The following is a 23,406-nucleotide window of genomic DNA, read 5'->3' as shown; positions in this document are numbered from 1 at the left end:
TTTGTGAAATCATGTTGTTGGGCATATGGAGTAATTTATTGTTTCTTAGTTTATGATTGCATTTTATATTAAGTTTGACCTAGAAGTGGGAGTGTTGTGGGCTTTAGTGTGACCTGTGCAGCACATGCAGCACTCATTACTATTCATCGCTATTCACAGCCTTATTTGCATACTCAGTGTGGAATCAGGATTTAAAATTGTGCTTATACTGTTTTGCTTATATCTTTCTTATTTGTTTTTTACTTTATTATTATTGTTGTTGTGCATTTCCTTACTTCCTTACCTTAGTTCTAGAGCCACAGGTTGTTGTTTTGGAGTGAGGTTTTCTCTCCTCCCCTTAAGAACATGGTGCCCTTTATCTAGGTCAGTTCACCTGAATTACAACAAAACTTGATGAATCCTTTGCAATAAGAATGGAGGAAAGATGTCAAAATGCAATTACCTTTTGCCTCCTAATATACGTAGGTTACAACAGCTAATTTTACGATGTAAACTCTTATGTTCTTTCACTGTACAACCAAACAACTGTGTTAATTTGTACTATTTACAACTGCTGTGAATTTGTTTGATGTCATACAAAGAAAGCAGATCTCATTTGGATAAATTTCCTCAAATCCATTTTTCATTCTCACAGACAGTTGCTCCTGTCACACTCCTGTGTGTCGCCAGGAAAGTGGTATAACAGGTTTGCATGAGACTGGACAGTTGAATAAAACATGAGCACAAGTTTTTGTGCGGGAGTGTTTATATGTTGCGAGTTTGCAGATGTGTGACCCTAGCAGACATTCTGAGATAAACTAATGATACTCCCACCTTTGCCTATACTGATGTTCTCTTTGGAAAATGAAATGTACTGAGGGAAAAGGCTTAGTCACTTCTGCTTATTTCATTTCACTGGATAGAGGCCAAGATGACATGGTTGCTTCCATGTCCCTGGTTGAGACTGGCCCTGTGCCACAGAACATTATTATACTTGTTAGTTCCATGTAGCAGATCATGTCAAGAGGAAGCCGATCGCAATGCATCAAAAACCCTTGACAACTCAGGAGGTTGGAAGTAATTTGAATATGTTTTGATAAGTTGGGCTCGTCCTCATGTTCACCACGTGAGATACACAATAATACTGTAACTGAAAAAAAATTAGAAAATGAAAATGTATAGGTTGCATTTTATACAGCTCTCTTTCTTTTTAAAAAGAGGAACTTTACAGACTTTAAGGTATCATGAAAGCGATAACTTGAAATGTGAAGTGCACATACTGTATGGTCTACAAATGTGCTTTTGAAACTTTTAGAAGCTTGAAAACTTCAGAAATCTTAGTAACTGAATGAGAAAAATTGAGCTGCACAGTTTTCTACTTGTATGTTCTGTAGAAGAAAGAAAGTATAATATGGGTTTAAAACGACATAAAAGTAAAAACTGACAGAATTGTAATTTTCGGGGGGTGAATTATTTCTTTAACTTTTTCCACAGAATGACTCAATAGTCAAAGCCTTGTTATTTGACAAAGTTGTTATTTCATGTTTCAAACATCTATTGCAGGAAAGACGGGACCAATATGAGCTGGCGGCAGCGTCAACGCAAGGAGGAAAGAAAGAATAAAAACAAGAAGATGGACAAAGATATGGATGAGCTGAAAAAGGAAGTGAATTTTGAGACTTTACTTAGCTTTGTTCAATATGGCGTACTCATTTGGAAGAGCTCCACCATATATATGGTACAGACTTGGGTAGAGTCTTTTATAAAATGCCTCTTAAAAAATCTCTAGTGTTCAATACCAAACATACATAGCCCTCTCTTTGACTTCACCAGGGTTTCACAAGTGCTGAGAGATTCTGGCCCATGATGGACCTAATGCCCTCCCTCAACCCCCAACTAATCCAGAGTCACATGGTTGGAGTTCTGTAAGCAGATGTTTGGAGGTTTCTCCGTTGTAGACTGGTGCAGTCCTCTGCTTTCGTGCAAATGGCATTCAAGCAGCAACGGAAGATGATGGAGCTAATGACAATGTGAGAGGGTATGCTAAAAAAAAAAAAAAAGGCCTGGTTCTTAGATGTTTTATTTCTAGTCTTTTTAATCCCTTTGTTTAATGCAGTGGTGTTTGGGAGTTGGGCTATTAGCTGTGATAATCACTGAATGTTTCTCATACTATCAAGAGGCAAAGAGCTCAACATTATGGAGTCTTTCAAGAATTTGGTTCCCCGGGGATAAATATATATATATATATATATATATATATATATATATATATATATATATATATATATATATATATATATATATATATATATATATATTCTTTCTAATTTATTTATTATTATTTATTTTTTTGTAGAATTGTTTTCTAGTAAACTAATGTATAAGCTTAAATACTTTGTAGGTTTGTATTCTTATGTATTTTTGATCAGATCATAAACTTTTTTTTTTCCTTTCTAGCAAGCATTAGTTGTCCGTAATGGTGAGAGGAAACCTATCAGTGCTGAAGATGTGGTGGTTGGTGATCTGGTGGAGGTAAAGGTGGTGACAGAATCCCCGCTGACCTGAGAATTATAGCCTCACATGGCTGCGAGGTTATTATGAGCCGCTATTTCTTATCTGAGCTGATCAGTGTAGTGTGAACCACATTTCCTTTCTGTGGCAGTGACATTATGTAAAAATAGCTTTTAAATTGGGTGTTTTAGGGTGAATAACTCCTCTCTGACTGGAGAATCAGAGCCTCTGACACGGTCCCCGGATTTCTCAAATGATAATCCTCTAGAAACCAGGAATATTGCTTTCTTCTCCACCAACTGTATGGAATGTATTTATATTCTCATTCACTACATATGTTCAGTAATGTGTTTTACTTATGTTTGCATAATTGTTAAGATTTCATCATAATTAAATTCATCTAATTTAATTTTAATATTTACACTTTTAATTTTAATATTACTCATTATGCCATTCGGTGGTTTTCGGATGTTTTTGAAAAAAAAAGTATCTTATGTTTCACAAAGGCTGCATTTATTTGACTGAAAATGGAGTAAGACGTTTATCATTTAAAATAACTTTTTTCTATGTAATTTATTATATTTAAAAATGCAATGTCTATTCCCATACAGACAATGCTATCCAGTAGCCATTACTCTTGTCTTTAGTGTCACATCATCCTTCAAAAATAATTGTAATGTTATGATATGGTGTTCAAAAAAAAAAAAAAAAGAAAAAAAAAGAAAAAGAAAAAAAAATATTATCATGTTTTATGTTGAAAACAGTTGTGCTACTTAATATTTTTTTGTGAAAACTGAAAGGTTTTTTTAATTTTCATTTCAGGATTCTAAGGCTCATATTCAGTTCCAAAGAAGAGCTATTTCAAATGGAAAGCATTTGTAATATTATAATTGACTGATTTTTTTTTTTATTTTTTTTACATTTAAATGTTTCTGATGCAATATTTGTGCACAGGTTCTGCACGTGGCATTGTCATCAGCATCAGGAACCATACAGTCATGGGCCGGATTGCAACACTTGCATCTGCACCCCCATCTCCATTGAGACTGAGCACTTCATGCACTTCATCACAGGCGTGGGTCTCTTTCTTGGTGTCTTTATTCTGTCTCTCGCTTTTGGTTACTCCTGGTTGGGAGCTGCTATCTTTCTTATTGGCATCATTGTGGCCACCTTGCCTGAAGGTCTTCTTGCTACAGTCATGATTAGTAAGTTTAAACTTACTTTGTTTGACGATTAGGCCCTAATATGTGTTCGACCGTTGCTCTCTGCTTCTCATTCTTTAGGTTTGTCTCACCCTCACAGCAAAGAAAACTTTTTGGTTAAGAACCTTGTTTGAAACGCCTCAACCATGTTTTGATAACTCTGGCACATTAACTCAGAATTGCATGACCATAGCCCACATGTGGTTCGATATGCAGATCCATGAGGCTGACACCATAGAGAATCAGAGTGGGGTCTCCTTTGACTGCAGCTCAGCCACCTTGGCATCATCGGCTCGTATTGCTGGGCAATGCAACAGGCCTGTGTTCCTGACGGACCAGACAGATGTGCTAATTCTTACAGTTAGTTTTTGATTTGAGTCAAAGCAATTATACTTTGTGTGTTAGTGCGCAAATTATTATTATTATTACTTTTGGTGAAGATCTGCTTTAAAAAAAAAAAAAAGCAGTGGAGTTTGTTATATATTTCTTAAAAAAAATAAAATAAAGTGTTTAATTAATCAGAGGTGACAGTAAAGAGATTTATTATAAAAAATAATAAAAAATGTTTTGAACTTGCTTTGAAAATGGTTTTGAACTTTACATTCAGCAAATAATCCCCCAGACATGTTTGCAACATTGCTAATAATACGAAATGTTTCCTAAGCATCAAATAAGACAATATTATTACAGATAATATTAGAATGACTCCCGAAGTTATCGTGTGACACTGGAGACCGGAGAAATAACTGCTGAAAATTCAGCTTTGCATCACAGAAATATATATTTTTCAATTTTAAATAAATCAAACTAGAAAACAATGCTTCTAATTTGTAACAATCTTTCACAATGCAAGTTTTTTGCCGTATTGTTGATCAACATGCTATGCCATGGTTTGTATGATTTTCTAATAAACATCTCACTTGTGTTTAAATATTTAGAGAGAGATGTTGCATTGAGCTTTGCTGTGGATCAGTGAAAGAAATCAGAGACAAGTACATTAAATTGTAAGAAATCCCTTTCAACTCGACAAACAAATATCAGGTACTGCATTTCTTCAGGATCTTGCATCTCTACTTAGTAGATTTCCCATTCATGAATTGAAAATATGCCACTGTTTAATATGTTACATTGACACAACTAATACATTGCAACTAATCATTCTATTAAATTAATAATCAATGCTTGCATTGGTAGCTGTCAGTGCACAAGAACCCAAATGATGGCACAGAGTCTAAACACCAGCCGGTGATGAAAGGAGCCCTCGAGAGAATCCTGGACTGCTGTGCTACTGTGTTGATCTAAGGCAAGGAGCAACCTTTGGATGATGAAATGAGAGAAGGCTTTCAGAATGCTTATCTGGAGCTCGGGGGCATTAGGGAAAGAGTTTTAGGTAAAGAGAAAAAACTGCTCCTTCCAATAAATGTTTTGAGTTCACCTGAGCACACTGTGATCTGATCATTCACATTCTTCTCCAACAGTATTATGTTATTTCTATCTCCTTGAAGAACAGTTTCCAAAAGGCTTCCAGTTTGATACTGACTTTGTGGGTCTGTATACTGGCTTTGTGCTGCTGTACCTGATGCAGTGCAGCAATCAAGGTTAAACAGATGTACAATTCCTTTACAATGTACTGCAATGACTATATAATTATAGTTTACACATATATTTCTCAAATATTAGGTTACTGCCAAAGCCATAGCAAAGGGGGTTGTGATTTCTGAGGGTAATGAGACTGTGTATATCTCTGTCATTGAGGCAATCCCAGGTATTGTGTTAGTTTTACTGAAAATGACACTCTAAATTTCCTTGACATTAATCTAATAAATCAATGAATATCTCTTTTTAGAGATGCAAAGGCCTGTGTGGTTCACAGTGGAGAGCTGAAGGGCCTCACAGCTGAACAGTTAGATGATATTCTAAAGTACCACAAAGAAATTGTGTTAGAATTGTGTAGAACTGATTATTGTTGAAGGGTATAAGTGACAGGTAATTAAATTCTGAACACACCTACTGTAAATAATGGGCTGTGTACTTAATGCTTCAGTTAGACAGTTTGGGGAAGTCATGAACTAGTGGTTAGAGAGTTTGACTCCTAAACCTAGGGTTGTGGGTTTGAGTCTCGGGCCAGCAATACCAAGACTTAAGGCTGGTTCACACGGCAGGATAATTGGGCCGATTTTAGCCCCGATTCAGCCCTTCCGACAATCTTAGGATGCTCAGATTATCATAAAATAATCTGATAAAATATTCCTGCCGTGTGTGGTGTGTTAAGACTGCTCTCCTCTGCTCGGAAGAATGTCGGGACCGCTCCGATCTCAAATCGGGGATATCCAACATGTTGGATTTATTTGGCCCGATTTCTTCTCGTGTGTGGTGTCCCCCGAGGACAAACGATAACGCAGCCTGTGGACTGTGGCGTGTAGCCAATCAGAAAGCGAGGTGACGAGGCGGTGAGGAAGTACCGGGAAACAAAATCAAAACAGCCGGCGTATATAATATAACAAATATAACAAATACAAATAAAGTCGATGGGCATAACTACATCCACAACTGCAGTCCACCAGAGTACATGGAAACGAATATATGAATGTTTATTTTAACGGTTATTAATCTGCGTAGTACGTAACAATATTTCTATGAGATAAAACAAAAACTTATCTCCATATTATGATATAGCAAGTATAGTCCATGCTCGCGTTGTCTCCACTTCTTTGACCATCGCCTTTTCTTATTTTTCTTATGTTTTTTTTTTTTTTTTTCAGTTAAAAACAAAGCACAAACTATGGCCACTGCATCCTCTTTCGTCCGCCATGATTGTTTACTCTAAAGTCACGTTTGATCTCGAGGGATTTTGCGAGATTTCCCGTCTGACCTGGGAATGCTTGGGAGTCAAATTGGTTCGTGTGTGATGTGTTGATATTGCCGTGTGGCTGCACACCACACACGTAACGACCAAAACTGTTAGACCCGTGATTTTTTATCGCCGTGTGTGGGGTCTCTCAGGTTTGGAAAATCGGCCGACAATTTTAAAATCGTCCCGTGTGAACCAGGCCTTAGGTGCCCTTGAGCAAGGCACCGAACTCCTAACTGCTCCCCGGGCGTCGCGCATAAATGGCTGCCCACTGCTCCAGGTGTGTGTTCACTTTGGATGGGTTAAATGCAGAGCACAAATTCTGAGTATCGGTCACCATACACCATCCTACTTTCACTTTAGAACAGAGGTTTTCCAACTTTTTGAAGCCAAAGAAGCTTCAAATATAACCCCCTTTCTGATGCATCAGTTAAAACTAAAATTTAAAGGCATTTAAGTAAAATGTGTTTGCCTATTACAGTAGTAAAAAAAATGCTTTTATTCCATCATTATAAAATATATATAATACATTATATTATACACACACACACACACATACACACACACACACATACATATATATATATATATATATATATATATATATATATATATATATATATATATATATATATATATATATATATACGTTTTCACCAAAATATTGAGCAGCACAAGTAATTTCAACATTGAAAGAATAAGAAATCTTTCTTTTGCACCAAATCATATTCAAACGGTTTCTGAAGGATCATGTGACATGGAAGACTGTAATGGCTATAATGGTGTCTGAGAATTCAGTTTTGCAATCATAAAACATTTTAAAATAGTACATAAGATATTTAAAATTGTAAATTGCTGAAATTGTTTACATTTGTTTGTTTTGTTTTGTTCACGTACTAAATAAAGCCAAAGTTGTCTAAAGTCAAACAAATGTGTCTTTACTGCCAATGCTTATGGAGGGCACTGTAAATACAATATTAAAAATTACATTTTCTCAATTATTTTAGTATATAAATAATTTTTTTCCACAGACCACTATAGGACCCTTTACAGCCTCTGGTCTCCATGAAAACCTCTGGTTTAGAAAGCATTTGGAAATTGCATGTTGAAGTTATTATTATTATTTTTTTTTTACATTTATTTTCCAAAGGGAGCTATAGTCTCTGTAACGGGATGGATGACAGCTTTGCCTCAGTTGTAGTAGGCATAGAGGAAGGTACAGGAGACCTTTTTTTTCATATCCTCTCAATGATGTAGGGCGCCTTTGTTAGCATTTGCTCTCCACTCTAGACCATCTGATCTTTGACAACTTGAAGAAGTCCATTGCATACTCCCTGACCAATAACATCCCTGAGATCACACCCTTCCTGCTCTTCATTATCGCCAACATCTCCTTGCCTCTAGGAACTGTTACCATTCTGCGTATTGACCTGGGAACAGACATGGTCAGTGCACCACACACTGGGTTATTTTCTTTTTCACACTTTCACATTTGGTATTTCATCTCTACAAGAGATGACAGTTAATCATTTTGTTTTGTTTTCAAGGTCCCTGCTATTTCTCTGGCATACGAGGCTTTTGAGAGTGATATTACACAGAGACAGCCCAGAAACCCTAAAACAGACAAGCTGGTGAATGAAAGAATTATTAGCATTGCATTTGACAGATTGGTAGGTGGACATTTTGTTGCTTTGTTCCAGTAGCTTAAATGGTACAGCATAGCACTAAAAATGCTAAAATTGTCTTAGAAAAGATTCTAAGACTGTCATTTTTAATAGTATTTGATCAGGTGATAAACTAAGTTTTTCCTCACTAACATGCTATCTTATTAAAGTTTTAATAGAAGATATTGTCTCGTTCTGCAGGTATGATTCAGGCTTTCTTTCGATTTTTCACATACTTTGTCATTCTTGCTGAAAATGGCTTTTTACCATCAAGAATACTAGGAATTTGTGTACCTTGGGATGACAAGCATATTAATGACTAGGAGGACCGTTATGGGCAAATTATACCACAGCTGTGAACCATAACTTTGCTACATGCCAGTCAAGGGGAGGGACATTCTCATTCTTAAGAGCATTATTTTGGATAAGATATATATATATATATATATATATATATATATATATATATATATATATATATATATATATATATATATATATATATATATATATTTAGTACCATGAGTCAACAGTATTACTGTATCTTCCTAAAAGAGTATGTCCTTTTAAAATCCACACAAAACCGTTCAAAAGTTTGGCATGAGTAAACTTAAAATATAGTAAACAGTAATATCGTTGCATTTTATTACATTGAAAATAGCCTTTTTCTATTTTACTGTATTTAAAAAAGCAAATTATTCTAGTAGTGTCAAAGTTGTTTTATGCATTTGTATTTATTTATTGTTTGTTTGTTTGTGTATATTGGCTAAAAATGAATGTAGTCCACATTTAGGTGTGCTTTAGCATTTAGATTTGCCTCAAAGCTAACAGGCATCTACTAAAATCTTCAAAACCTTCAAGAGATACTATGGAATTGTTATTGTATCAAAACAATGCTATGTTTTCTCAGACATATGAACAGAGAAATATTGTGGAGTTCACATGGCACACAGCATTCTTCGCCAGCATTGTGGTCATGCACAGGGCCAATCTGATTATCTGCAACACCTGGCGTAATTCTGTCTACCAGCAGGGAATGAAGAGAGTCTGGGAGAACAAGTGAGCATAAGCCATGTTCTTGAGGAGATTTTCTTTTATTTATTGTCTGTTTACTACATTTTTTGTTCTACAAGGAACTAAATCCTGATCTTTGGATTGTTTGAGGAAACAGCACTGGCAGCTTTCTTGTCTTATTGCCCTGGCATTGATGTGGCTCTCAGATTGTACCCACTCAAGTAGGCTAAAACTCATCTATATATGCAGTTTCTTGGCTGCTTCTTTGGTTTATATTCTGTGCTCTATCCAACTGGTGGTTCTTTGCCATCCCGTACTCTCTTCTCATCTTTATTTATGATGAAAATCTCATTATCTCATTCAGTAACTTGATGTTGTTGCTGGTCGGTTCTACATATCCTAGTGTAAATTATAGAAGGTAATTGATACCTGTATATAAATGTATTCTTTCTTAGTATTACCAAATGTAAACATTTTAAGAAACACAGATAATGAATAATGACAGAAGCAGCATAAAAAAGGAATCATTTTGGCATGGATACACACTACACAGCAGTAGTCCTAAACTATTTCATCCAGAATTTAAGGAAGAGAGTGTCCTTTTATTTTCCTCTCTGTCCTTTGTTCATTTAGAGGCCATTGGAATGTTAAGCCACTCTCTTCTGTTTGTTATCATTCAGTGGTGTTTCCACTGATTTAGCATAATACATTAACCAAAAGTGAAGCAAACCACAAATTTTCCCATGTAAGACAGTAAATCAACTACTTTTTTGACTGTCTCATAAATTGTGACTGTATTGTACTATGTACTGTATGGTTTGTTTTGAGTATGACCAACATGAAAGGGCAGTGACACATTTCCCCTTTCAACTTCTAGATCAATACTTTTCAGCCCACTGAAGATTGTGATTCACTGTGAGTTTTATTTTTTATTTTTATTTATTTTTTTACAGCATTTAATATGTTAGGCCTAATGGCAGAAAGATCAACTGAGGGAGAATGTGGTATATGACTGATGTGAGGCTAATCATAGTGTAGAAATATACCTGTCAAAAATGATACTGCTTTTTCTTGAGAAAACAAAAATGCAAATAATGTTAACTGAATATTATTACTAACTGTATAGAACAAGCTTCATATATACTGCTCTTATGGCATCTTACATCCATTTTTTTGAAGCTTGACATCTGTGGTCACTCGGAACTGTTGTTGTATGGAAAAGAGCTACATGAACATTCTGTAAACATTCTTATTTTGTGTTCCTTTAAATTTGAGAACGGCAGCGCAGTTAAAGCCTAAAAGCCCTCAAGAGCTTTTTTTTTTCCATTGTGCAGGTCAATACCTTTATTAACCCAAAGCACTGAGTCTAAGCCCTGGCTTTTGTCTTAATCAGAATGTCGTATATTGTTTTCCACTAAATGTGACTTGGCGGTAACAGCATCACTCGGCTAGAGAGAATAGAGCTTTTGTTGGATTGTAAATGGGACTTGATTCAGGGGTCCATCGCTCCGTGACAAGAATGAAGTGCAGCTCTGAACAAAAAGCTCAGTGGTGAAATTGTAATTTATTTTCTCCGCTCTGAGACAACCACATAATCATGGGACAGGAAAGCACAGATTTCTCACGAAGTTCATGTAATCAATGTAATAGTTGACATATTGATAATACCATTATAATAATGCTCTGAAGGATTGCCACTGGAGAGAGAAATTCGAATGTTGTGCTTCTATAGCAAGTGTTATTGGCAGTATGTTTGGATATTTAATTATTTATATTGCTTTTTGTGTTATAAATGTGAAAATATGGTGTGCTGAATAGTTCACAGTGTAGGATGAGGCAATGATCTAAGCTGTACAGACTGTAACACAGTTTGTGGTCAGTTGCAGGTCAGCATATAATAGAACTTAAGCAGTTCTGTTATTATGCGTATTGATCATATTTTTTCTCTCTCGCTGGTTTGTGCAAGAGTAACTATGCTGGATACTGAGAGAAGAGTTCCTAATTAAACCAGAGGGAAAATGCTTGTCTGACAGCCTGTGAAAGGAATTCGGAGAGACCTGACCCTGTCCAATCATGGCAAGATTGTATACATGGTAAATGATGCATCAGGATTGATGCTTTTTGTCTTCGGAGTCCATCTACATTTGCTCTGACAGTTATATTTCTAACTGACAGTTTACATGGTATGGGCTTTTAACGAATCATTTTCTGCTAACCGATAATGACTGCACGTTTTTGATTAAAACAGTTGGGTTAAGATGTAGGAAGGGGGTCAAATATAGGTTATGTTAGCTTACAGCCCCTACTGGTAAAAATAAAACATTTTAAGCATCCTTGTAAAAAGTAACACTAAAATAGTATTAAATAATTCATACAATTTTAAATATCAGTTTTATATTTTTATGTTATCTTTTAAAATGTAATTTATTCTTGGGATGACATGTTTTTTTGTTTTTTTTTTTAGAAACAATAACTTCAGTCTTTTGTGTCACATGATCCCTCAGATAATTTCCAATATACTGATTTTGTGCTAGAGACATTTCTTTTTATGAATTATTATGTATTATTATGAAAACATATGCTTATATTTTGTTGTTTTGTAAATCGTGATAAATTTTTATCAGGATTCTTTGATGAATCGAAAGTTTGAAAGAAAATAATTCAAAATATATATGAAAAATGTAAGGATACATTTAAAGCATCCTTGCTGAATAAATTAGTGACTTTAAATAGTGTTCTGTTGTTATCTGTGCAGCCAAAAGCAGAACAGTTAGTATGTTTTGCTCAAACTTTCACCATGGCATTAGAGCTGGTACACTGTTGACGCTTGCGAAATCAAAATGATGGTGCCGTGGGTATAAACTTACAGAGGGGGCGGTAATATTATAATGAGATCCCTTTGCCATGTCACTAAGGGAGCAAAATCTGACACACTTGTTTTTTCAGATGCTTGCAGAAAAAGGCTTACCAAAAACAAAGTTACTGGGTTAATCTTTTTCACATTTCCTTCGTTGGTAGATGCACCTGGACCTGATTATAGCACTTAAAACCAGAAAAAGTCATATTTTCATGATATGTCACCTTTAAAATGTCCTCTGTAACATAATATAGATGCCCCATTGACTGCTCCAGGTATGTAGATGAGGCCACCATCTTTGAACGGTCTACTTGACGTCATTCACCATACTGTAGATTCACCATACTGTAGAAAAAGGTCCATTGGCTAGTGGTAGTTTAACTTATTAAATGTTTCTTTACACTATATTGCCCTCTGCTGGCAATGGCTGGCCTATATTATTTATGCCCTGTTCATACAATTAAGAAATTAGATCATGTCCAGATGACACCTAATACTGTTTTCATTCATACATTCACCGTCCACTCTAGCATACACTTGCTTTTTCATAGCTTTCAATTTCACAGATATTTGAATGATTTGCTTTTCACAAGAAGACATTTTATTGTGTCCGCAGACGCTGTGAATCATTGACAACCTCCTTGAATACACTCTCAGGGACAGAAGGGGGAATCCGAATCCTTCAGATCCCAATTACTTTGAATTTCACACCCCCGGCTGAGCTGAGGAGCCTGACACATCTGCAATGCAGCTATCTTCTGAAATGATACTTCCAGAGAAGTCATTTTCTGTTTGTTAGAGAACAGACGCTAAGGAATTGCTGCTGGTTGTCACACTGTAAACAAACACTTATCACCTAAACACACAGTCATTAACCTGTCAGGCATTAGCATGCGCTTGTTAGCAGAGCGAATTATCACAAACTCAGAGAACAGCTGAGGCACAGAGATATTACAGTATACATTAAAGCTTAAAATCATGACTAATAGAGCTGCTTTTAGTAAATACAACCCAAATGCTTAATCTAACTGCTAAAAAAAGAGAAAAAACCTTTCCAAACATGACTGACCTATTCAATAATGTCCTATTATAGGGCTGCACCCTCAATACATATGTGTAAATGAAGGCATTTTTGTATATAAAATATTTCTGGCTGTGACACTTTGATATTATATATGTTTTATATTTACATATATGACGTAATGTAATGCACACAATTGCTCAACTGTAATGCACATGATAAATAGTTAAATATTAGATCATTTGTATTACAGTTGAGTATAAGGAAGCATTGTTAACAGTCTGAACAGAATGAACTTTGCTTGCCCATTTCTGTTCATTCATTCAATTTATTTTATCTTTGGAAGTGGCTCAAGGGAAATTCACAATTTAACAAAAAGACTGAGAAATGTTGGGTGGTATATTCAGTTTGCAGTATATTAGTTGGAAAAAAGGATTTCAAATTGTGATACTTGGCTGTCTTACATTTACACAGATAAGTTGTACAGGGATATACTTACATATCTATATCTGATCAACATTATTTGATAATCTTTTAACAGAGGAGACAAGTGTTTTCATTTAATTTATCGATATAAGCTGTGAAGCTCACAGATTTTACAACTCTTTCATAATGAATTTACATTTAACTGCATAACGCAATAAAAATTCCAGCAGGAACAGATTTATTGTTATTGTATGTTATCCATATTCTTTTGTACTGGTGAAGTGGACAAATGCAGCGTGAAGCCATAACTGTTGTGATTGCCTACCAGGAGCCAGATAAAATTATCCATAGTTTAATCAAGTTATGTCTCTTCATTCCTGTAGTGTCCATTATGCATATGGAAAACTCAGCGGATGTGAAGACAGTTATTACGACCACCTGAGGCTACTAACCATTACTGCTTTATTGTAATTTTCATTTTATGATATTGCCGAGGCTTTCCTGACATTAAAAAATGAAATGAAAAATGAATGAAATAAAATGTATACAGCCCTATTGTAGTGTAAAAAAATAAAATAAAAAAAATCTAATTTGTTGCACCCTCTACTGGTGAAAGTTACTGACTGCACTGACAATTTGATTGCGTTATAAAACCCATACATCATACCAACAAATGGGTTAGGTGGGCTACAATTCTCATCTTCCTGGAACATAATTTAAAATAATTGAAAAGTTCGCACCAACATATTCAAAAACGTGGGATATGGAAATACAAGAGTGATGCTGCTGATAATATTTTCTGCAATCCATCAATATCAGACATTAGTTAGTAGATGAAATTATTTCTGAGAAGAAGGAGAGCTAGTTTGTTAGGGTTGAGTGTAATGAGAGAAGAGGCAAAGAGTTCGGCAGTAAAATGTAGAGGACACATTATGTGTAATAGGATGCATTTGGATGAGCAAAATGAGCCAAAGGCAGTTCAGTACCCTCACAACAAGCTTTGATTGATCTCCTTTACACTGCCATGAGACAGAGCGACTGAACCATAGAGAATGCATGCGATAAAACATGGCAAGTGTGAACCCACCAAAAATCCTTTCCACTGTATAGAGAGGAGAGCCAGTAAGCCAGTCTCAAAAAGTGTACTTTAGCATTTAAGGTGTAATATTCAGCACATATTCAGAAAGCACAAAGCATTATCAGGGATCTCGAAGAACACAAAAAGAAAGCTGTCAGGTGAACAAGAATATTCTCTTAAGCTCTGACTCCTTCAATGGGGACAGAGAAAAGAATTGTGTCAAAATCAGAACCCCCTTGATTACGTGGAGCAGGCTTTCAGAAAAAGTGTCATGCAAAATAAAGAGTGTAGACTGTGATTATGGCCTTGCTGTGAATTAGAAGTCTTTCATGGATTTGCGTAATGCCTTTGATTATGTTTAAGTGGTGGAATGGGAATAGGGCTCATCTGGAAAGCTAGAGGCCGTGTGGGATGAATGCGATTGAAAGGGAGAACTGAACAGCACGCTAGAGGAAAAGCACACATGAAAGCAGACGAACATGTGCCATTGTGGATTTTGGTAATTGCTGTGAGACAATGAGGAGGCCTATTCTTTAGAAACATACTGCTTTTCAAAGCATGAAATCTATGAAATGCATGACGTGTATTGGTGATTAGCGAGGCAGGCCTGCAAGTGACTTTAATATTCGGACACTGATCATTTAAAAAGAGGTCAAAGCTCTAACGGCAGACAGTTTACTCCGATTTATTGAAGATATTTTAAGAAATGCTCGATTCAGGTCTATGTTTCACTGTAGTAACCTGTATATATCTATTCAGTGTATTTCAGAGACCTACAGTAAGCTCGGAGCATGGAAGCATGGAATAGTGCAAAAATTAGTTTGATTAGTTTTTTTTCCTCATCAGAACAGATTTGTAGAAATAGTATTACATCACTTGCTCACCAGTGGGTCATCTGCAGTGAATGGGTGCCGTCAGAATGAGAGTCCAAACAACTGAAAAAAATCACAATAATACACACAACTTTAGTCCATTAATTAAAGGTACAATTTGTAAGACATTTGCAGTAAAACATCAAAAAAACACTAGGATAGTGTTACATATTTTGTCCAGCTGATTACTAACAATATCTCTAATGTTTTCATCTACTTGTAAATCATGAGAAAATTTCCATTTAAACAGTGACACGGGGCAGTGCATTCGCCTGTCAGTGACGTTAGTTATCCTTTGTTACCGCCTTTACTGACGTAGAAACCACATGACAACAGTGTCTTGGACAAATGCGGAAGTAGCTTCGTGACAAACTTCTACAATCTCGCTTGTGTTTTACTCGACAGGTGAGTTGTTTTGATTCATATCTTTACAGAAAACTTATGCTATTATAACGATCAACAAGATTAGTATTATGTGGCATACATGCCAAACGCGGGACATCGCCTCTCTAGAGGCCGTGTTTGATCCATAGTCTGATCGTGTCTTTGCATTGATTTTGTATGTTACCTACTCGCGCAAATCGTTGAACTGGCGTTAAATCGATGATTTATTTTTCCGTTTGATTGATGGCCGTCAGCGGTTGGGTAGAAGACAACAAATCCCATCATTCCTTGCTCCTTCTTAGCGTCAAACCACGCGATTGTTATTGTTTTGATAGTGCGCCCTCTAGAGGCAGGTCCTACAACCTGTACCTTTAATGTCTTGTGAAGTGAAAAGCTGTATGCCTGCTGTATGTTTGTCCATGACAATGTATATATATCATAAATATCTCCAAATCTGTTTTGATGAAGAAACAAAGCCATCTACATCTTGGAAGGCCAAAGATTGTGTTTTTTTTTTTTTTTTTATTATTATTATTTTATTTTCCGCTCTAAAAAAAACACAAGAAACAAGAAATTAGGTTGCAAGTCATAATTAATAATATCAGTCAGTTGAATTCACATATTATGTCACATATATTGTACAAAAAAAAAAAAATACTTAATATGTTTTGAAATGCATAAAATATCTGTTCGAAAATGGACATAATTTATTCTTAGAACTAGCTTTCTGTCACATAAGAACAAGCCTTAATATATTTTATTATATTTCCATTAATGTAATATAAAAGTATTATAAATAACTTTTCTTTTAAACATCTATCTTGTTTTAATGGTATTTTGTTATATATAGGGAACTAGGGTGATTACTGGTTACTGAAAGAAAGTGAAAGAAAAACTGTGAAATATTTTCCATTATTTTCAGGAATAGAAAAGAGCCATATTCTTGCAGTGCACAGTGTACCAGAGAAATGGCATTTTATAATGTCAAATAGACAATTTTGCATTATCTCTCCAGTCAGGTAAGTAGCTAGTCTTACAAGCTTCTTTGTCTATCTGCCAAGGTTGAAAGATTATGTGTGTATGCATGAGTGTGTTTTCTTTTAAAACTCCATTGAGTCATAACAAGTGGATAGAAGTTTTTGTTCCCTTCGTGTATAGTGTCTGTTCTTTTGCTCTGCTCTGATATATTGCACGGTAATAACTCATCACACAATCCAGTAATTCATGCTTTTATGACAGATGAAACCCTTTGGAGACACAGCTCATCAGCAGTCAAGCATGGTCTGCGGACCACACTCATACTGATCAGATAGCTGATCATTATTTTCGGCATGGGACATGTTAGGGAGTAATCTGTCAATTTAATGAGTATCTCATTTAAAGGGGCACGCCCTATTAATCGCACAATATCCATAACTCTGTTGTTGTCTTGCTTGATGTTTGCTTGAATGAGGTGCGCGTCAGATGTCCTGATCAATGCTCACTGCTAGCCATATGTTTACATGGGTTGCAGCGCTACTGACACAATTATGATTATTAAGACTGGTTAATGCATTGAAGATGGTGGAGATACACTTAAAAGTGATGCCACTGCTGCTAATTGCTAGGTGATTTTAATTAAACTACCGGCACTTTAAATGACTAATCAAACCACTTTACAGGCCCATTCCGACAAGTGACGAGGAGTGTGTGTTTTACTCATGCAAGCGTTTCTTTATGACAAGGATGCTTAAATGGGCACAGCTTAATTAGAAAAGGACCAATGGTGAGTAGACGAGACAGGAGCGCGTTGAAATGCTCCTGCTAGAGAAGTGCTAGGTCAGCATTTCCCCAGCCAGCAAGGGACAAAATGCAAAAGAACTTTAATATGTGGGAAACAGACATCTTAGCCTCCCTTAAGACATTAGCAAACCCCTGAACACCCATGAAATGTTCCAGCTCAGAAACAAAAAAGAAAAAAAATCATTCACTACAAGCAAAAGTACCATAAAAGTATTATATTCCATACAGTATCAGAATTCAAACTGGATAATATTACTCTTTGAGACTGATCAGAAGTCATTAGATTATTGTGATTGTTTTATCCTATTGGCTTGACTCTTACACAACTGTTCAAAAGTTTTGGGTCATAAAAGTTTTTTATTTTATTTTTCTATGTCCACCAATATTATTACAATTTAAATAACTTTACTAATTTAATATGCTTTGAAATGTCGATTAATTCTGTGAAGAAAAATCTGAATTTTAAGCAGCCATTAAAATGTATTATTTATTAAAACCATTAAAATCTAAACATGAATGTACAGTATGAACGGTAGTAAAATATTGTATAATATAACAAAATGCTGTATAATAATAAAACTACTGTCTAATAAAATACTGAATATGCATAAATCGGACTCTTGGGGCATCTACTGTAAAAAGTAATATTCATGATTTACAGTGTATATTTCACTGCTTTGAGCTATGTGCCTGCTCGGACTCCATCCTTTGGTTTTCCTCTGCCTTTTTCATTTATTTATTTATTTATTGCCTGTATTGCTCGCGGCTGTGAGTTAATGGAGGAGTAGAACTGCATTCAGAGGCAGGTTGAATAGTAAATGAATTGAAAAGGTGTCATATGCAGAGTGCAGTCTGGCCACCTGGTGGCAGAAACAGCATTCTCAAATGCAGCATCGTTACTCATTCCAGGTGTTTTGTGTGTGTGTGTGTGTGTGTGTGTGTGTGTGTGTGTACATGTGTGTGTGTTTAGGCTGAAAGAAATGCATGTCAAAAGCACTACAAACCCTTTTCTACTCAAACTGGTGGTAATTGGGATATATTTTGGTACTTTCATGCAGATTTTATATTCCTTTTCTTCAAAGAGAAATTATTTTGTGTAATGCTCATGTTGTCCTATATAACTCTGTCTTCAGTTACCATTAAACATGTTATGAGTAGAGCTACACTAATTAAATTGTGATGAAATGTTCACAAGAGAGTGTGTGTCATATAATACACTGCTGGCAACATGTCTGAATATTACATGTGTTTATATTTAGCCTAGTTTATCCTACTCAGAATGACTATTCTCATTGGCACTCTACTTTTGGAGAGAATGTTTATGTCAGAAGTTGGGCTTCTTTCATTTCCTGGTTCCTTTGAGCATTCAAGAAAAAACTCTTTGAATTGAATGCCAGGTGTGTGAATTGAATGCTCTTGCAGTGAATCCATAGGATTTTCTTGAACTCATGCGTGAAAGAGTGAGCGTGGTGCTCTAGAGAACAAAGAGACGCAACAGGATGAATACTGAGCCAAATGTACCTAACACCTTTTTATTATTTTTTCATGAATCCCATGAAAATACATATCGACTTGAATTATAGGAGTTTTTCTTGTGCTTCACACCCTGTTCTCACCACCCACAGTGATGTATATTGAGCAAAAAAAGGACAAACTTGCAAGCTTTAATTTGATTGGAAGGCTGCTATGAAATTTGGTGCCCAAATCTTATGTCATGCTAGAGAAAATGTTTTTGGTTGGAATTCTACCCCAATCTGTTTTATATAACATCCCTGTAATGTCTACATATAACTGCTTAAAGATACTTCATTAATTAATAAAATATAAGTAATTATGAATAATAATTACTACAATTTCATTTGTATGCAAACCATAAAATAAGATTATTCAGAACCTATCTATCTATCTATCTATCTATCTATCTATCTATCTATCTATCTATCTATCTATCTATCTATCTATCTATCTATCTATCTATCTATCTATCTATCTATCTATCTATCTATCTATCTATCTATCTATCTATCTATCTATCTATCTATCTATCAAAATAGATGCATCCTAGTCATGAAGAAAAATATTTGAATCAAAAATGTCAAAAGCCGGAAAGAAAAATTACGATGAAATCAGAATGCCCCTGTTCTAATCCACAAGCCAATCAGTCAAGACTGTAGTCATGTGCGGTGTAGGAGTGTTTAATTTGATTCAAGTTCATTTTGACATTCGCAAAGTATAAGATTCCCGTAAAGTACCGAGAGGATTGTAAACTTTGAAAACAAAAAGACAAAATGAATTTCCTTCAAGGCCATGCTTTTCTCCCCCACAATGTCAGTCACTTGGTGCTAAGAATGCATAAATTATTCATGACACTGCGGTATCTTTACACATGTTGTAGGGACAAATGGAGTGTTAAAAAATAGCCTTAAGCCCAGTTAGAGAGTTTCCGTGCTTGTGGAGAACAGCCCTGTGTTCTGAGCAGCCGTCCATCAAGCTCCTGACGGACAGCGTGGATTATTGATTTTACAGGAAATGCTCGACAGGGATTCTAGGACTGGCATGGAGTAGATCGAAAAAAAGGGTCCTATTGCTCCACACCTACATGCAGCATCATGCTTCACTTTCCTGTCAGGTTGAGATATACTTGAGCGTGGTGGAGGACGCCAAAATAGAGCCAAAGGTTTTTCACATAATTTCACGTGGTTTGAAAGCTCATTCCGAGTCGGAGCATGTCAGTGCAAGCCAAATAATTCTTGATAGGATATACATGTTACAGTAGGCTGTATAAAATTACCTCATGATACGACTTGCATTGCATGCATATAACCCCTCATATATTTCCTTTCACTGAATCCCAAAAAAACCTGACATCTACAGCAGTGTGTCATTGCCAGGATCAATCAGTGTATGACGTCTCTGTAAGAGTCTCTGTTTCTGTGTTTTTTTCTTGCTGTTTTACAGAATAATGTGTTAAATCCACTTTGTATTCCCCAGGTCATCATCCCCCAGATGTTGCTTTTTAAAATCTAAGTGTTTAATCATTCTATTCTCCTGATTATGGCCTTAATGCAGCCATTTGCACTCACCGAACAGGGCAAGGCACCCCAGGAGCACCCCAGTATCAATTGTGAGCAGCACTGTTGCAAAATTTAAACTCAGAATCTTAGTATGCATATACTCGTTTAATTTGCACCTTTTTGTTTAGATAAACTTTAATATGACTTTTTTTTATCTTCTTTTCATGAGGAAGCATCTTGCTGGTTGCTTTGTTTATATTTCTGTTAGTTGCAGTCAAGTGCTAGTATTAGTTGGTCAAGTGCTGGCTAAAAAATATGTGTCTTTAGGTGATTTTTGTGTAATGTGTAAAGACTCGACTTGAGATCGGGAGATCATTCCACCAACTGGGCAAAGTCCAGGAAAAATTCAGTAAAAAGTGATTTTGCACCTCTTTGGGGTGCCACCACAAGGCACCATTCACTTGCAGAATGAAAGCTTCTGAATGGTGAATAAGTTTAAACTAGGAGTTATAGGTAGGTATATAGTAGGTATATTGGTGCAGTGCCAGTGGTCATCTTGTAGGCAAGCATTGGTACCTTGAATTTGATCCAAGCGACTACTGGTAGCCAGTGTAACCTGATGAGGAGAGGAACATCAAGCAGTTCTGTCTTAGTAAGTTTGAGCTGAAGGTGATGGTCCTTCATCCAGCTGGAAATGTCTCTCAGACAGGTTGTAATGCGAGCAGCTACCGTCAGGTCATCTGGTTGGAATGATAAGCAGAGTTGAGTGTCATCAACATAGTAGTCATCAGAAAAGCCTCATAGCTCAAACATTTAAAGTGACAGATGACAAAACTGTAATATTGAAACTAATTTCATTGTTGTTATATTTATATCAGAAGTTATTGTTTCTGGTGTGAATGGGCCTTTAAATTACAAAAGGGAATTATCCTTAAGAGAATAATGCTGAAAAGTGAGTAAAAATTACAAACAGTAAAGCAATAGTTAAACAGTAATTTAAGATTTTTTTTAGAAATAGTTGTGTGTTTTGAAAATGCATTAACCTGAATTGGCAATAACTTCCTTTCCTGCACATTTTCTGAAACTTTCCCTTAATGTCAGTGCAGTTTCAGCCATTTCAGATAATCACAACAAGCAATCCAACTACTGATAAGCACATCACTTAAATGCCCACAATCCACTTTTTTGTCTCTGTCTTTTTTAATGGTGTTGTGTCTGAACTCATCAAAGTCAAGTGCAATAGCAACGCAATCCCCCACTCTGGGGCACGGAACAGCAATAGAATGTCAATGCCATTTGTGTCATTAAAACAAAGAAGAGGATGTTCTTAAACCTGTATTAGCAAGTGGGCAGAATTTTTAAACCACTGTGCAGATAACAGGCTGCTTTACATGGCTTAGGAGAGTTTACCTGAGGGAAGATTAGAGGGCAGAAGGACAAGGTTTGGACCACCTCCTGAAAGCCACACTAACATAAGCCAGCTGAGGAGATACCTTCATCTTTATGTAAACCCACATTGGGAGTCAGGATTAAGAGTGGTTTAAGCCACACTACTCTAATACCAAGGTTAAATGAGAATCTGGTGTGACCCCATCATGTATTGCTTTACAGATAGCAGTGGCTTGTCTATTGAAAGTAGCGAGCATCTCTTGAGTGGCACTGTATAGATTAAAGGCCAAGCACTTTCACTGCCTGTCCTTGACCTGTGCACTCCAGTTTTAATCAGCCAGTCTGATGTTGTTGTTATTCATATTATTTAGTTTGTTTATTTTTATGAAAAAAAAAAAAATCCAATATGGATGCATTGATGGCATCTGAATGTGCATTTCTGTGTACACTACCATTCAAAAGTCTGGAGCCAGCATATAAGGAAAATTGAGCAGTTAAGATGTCTTGGGATATTGATAGGTGATACCACAAGTCATATTTCATGTGCCATGCTCACATATCACTTCCATGTACTAAGCTTTTAATCGATTTGGGATATTTGTTAGACACTCTCACTCATGTCTGATACACATTTTACATGATGTGATACAAGATGTTCACACATAGTAAACAAGCTTCTAAAAGACATTCCATGAAATAGCAAGTGACATATAGACCCGCTGTTCGTGGTTTACACCAAGCCCTCAAAAGACTTCATTCATCCCTTAAAGCATAAGACCAAAACATCAGTACTGTGACATTTGAAGCTGCGAATGCGATAGGGCTCTGAGGAAAGCCCTGCAAGACGGCCAAACCCTTGACAAGAGCAGTTAATCTGTTGGGGCGAGTGAAACAGGTCTGTCTTATTCACAGAGATTGTGTATTTTTTCTCTAAGTCATGACGTGTGGTTATGCTCTCTCTAGCTATGCATTAACCCACTGCTCGGGGATAACCAGTGTGCATCGACCCACGCCAGGGCAGACACGTCAGGCACATTCATCCTGGTTTTCCACATCCTGTTTCTCAAATGCACCATAACCTGAGCCATCTAAATGGAAATGACATTTAACACCGCTCCAATCAGAATGCAGAAAGAGGCGAAATCGTATGAGGTGGGAATGTAGTCAATGTTTTGAGGCGATTGTGAGTGAACTCGTGTTACTCTCCCTTAAATGTTCTCCTCCGTCTCCATAATAGTTGACAACCGGTGTCATTAATAATGGCCGACTTTGCCTGAAAGCTGGTTCGGGCGACATAGGTGCACTGGGGTCTGCAAGGTTGGTGCTATTGGAGTGTGTTTGAATGTTTGATGATAGAGACTG

The 23,406-nt window shown here is 36.2% G+C and overlaps 1 pseudogene; it reads left to right on the top strand.

Annotated features, from left to right (window-relative positions):
- The first annotated feature begins 1,555 nt into the window (after window positions 1-1,555).
- LOC113108040 (sodium/potassium-transporting ATPase subunit alpha-1-like) lies at window positions 1,556-23,127 on the top strand (annotated as a pseudogene).
- Window positions 23,128-23,406: the final 279 nt, after the last annotated feature.

The sequence above is a fragment of the Carassius auratus genome, chromosome 9, assembly GCF_003368295.1.
Source record: "Carassius auratus strain Wakin chromosome 9, ASM336829v1, whole genome shotgun sequence".
Taxonomy (NCBI): domain Eukaryota; kingdom Metazoa; phylum Chordata; class Actinopteri; order Cypriniformes; family Cyprinidae; genus Carassius; species Carassius auratus.
The sequence above is the reverse complement of the archived record's forward strand: the minus strand, read 5'-3'. Positions and strand labels throughout refer to the sequence as shown.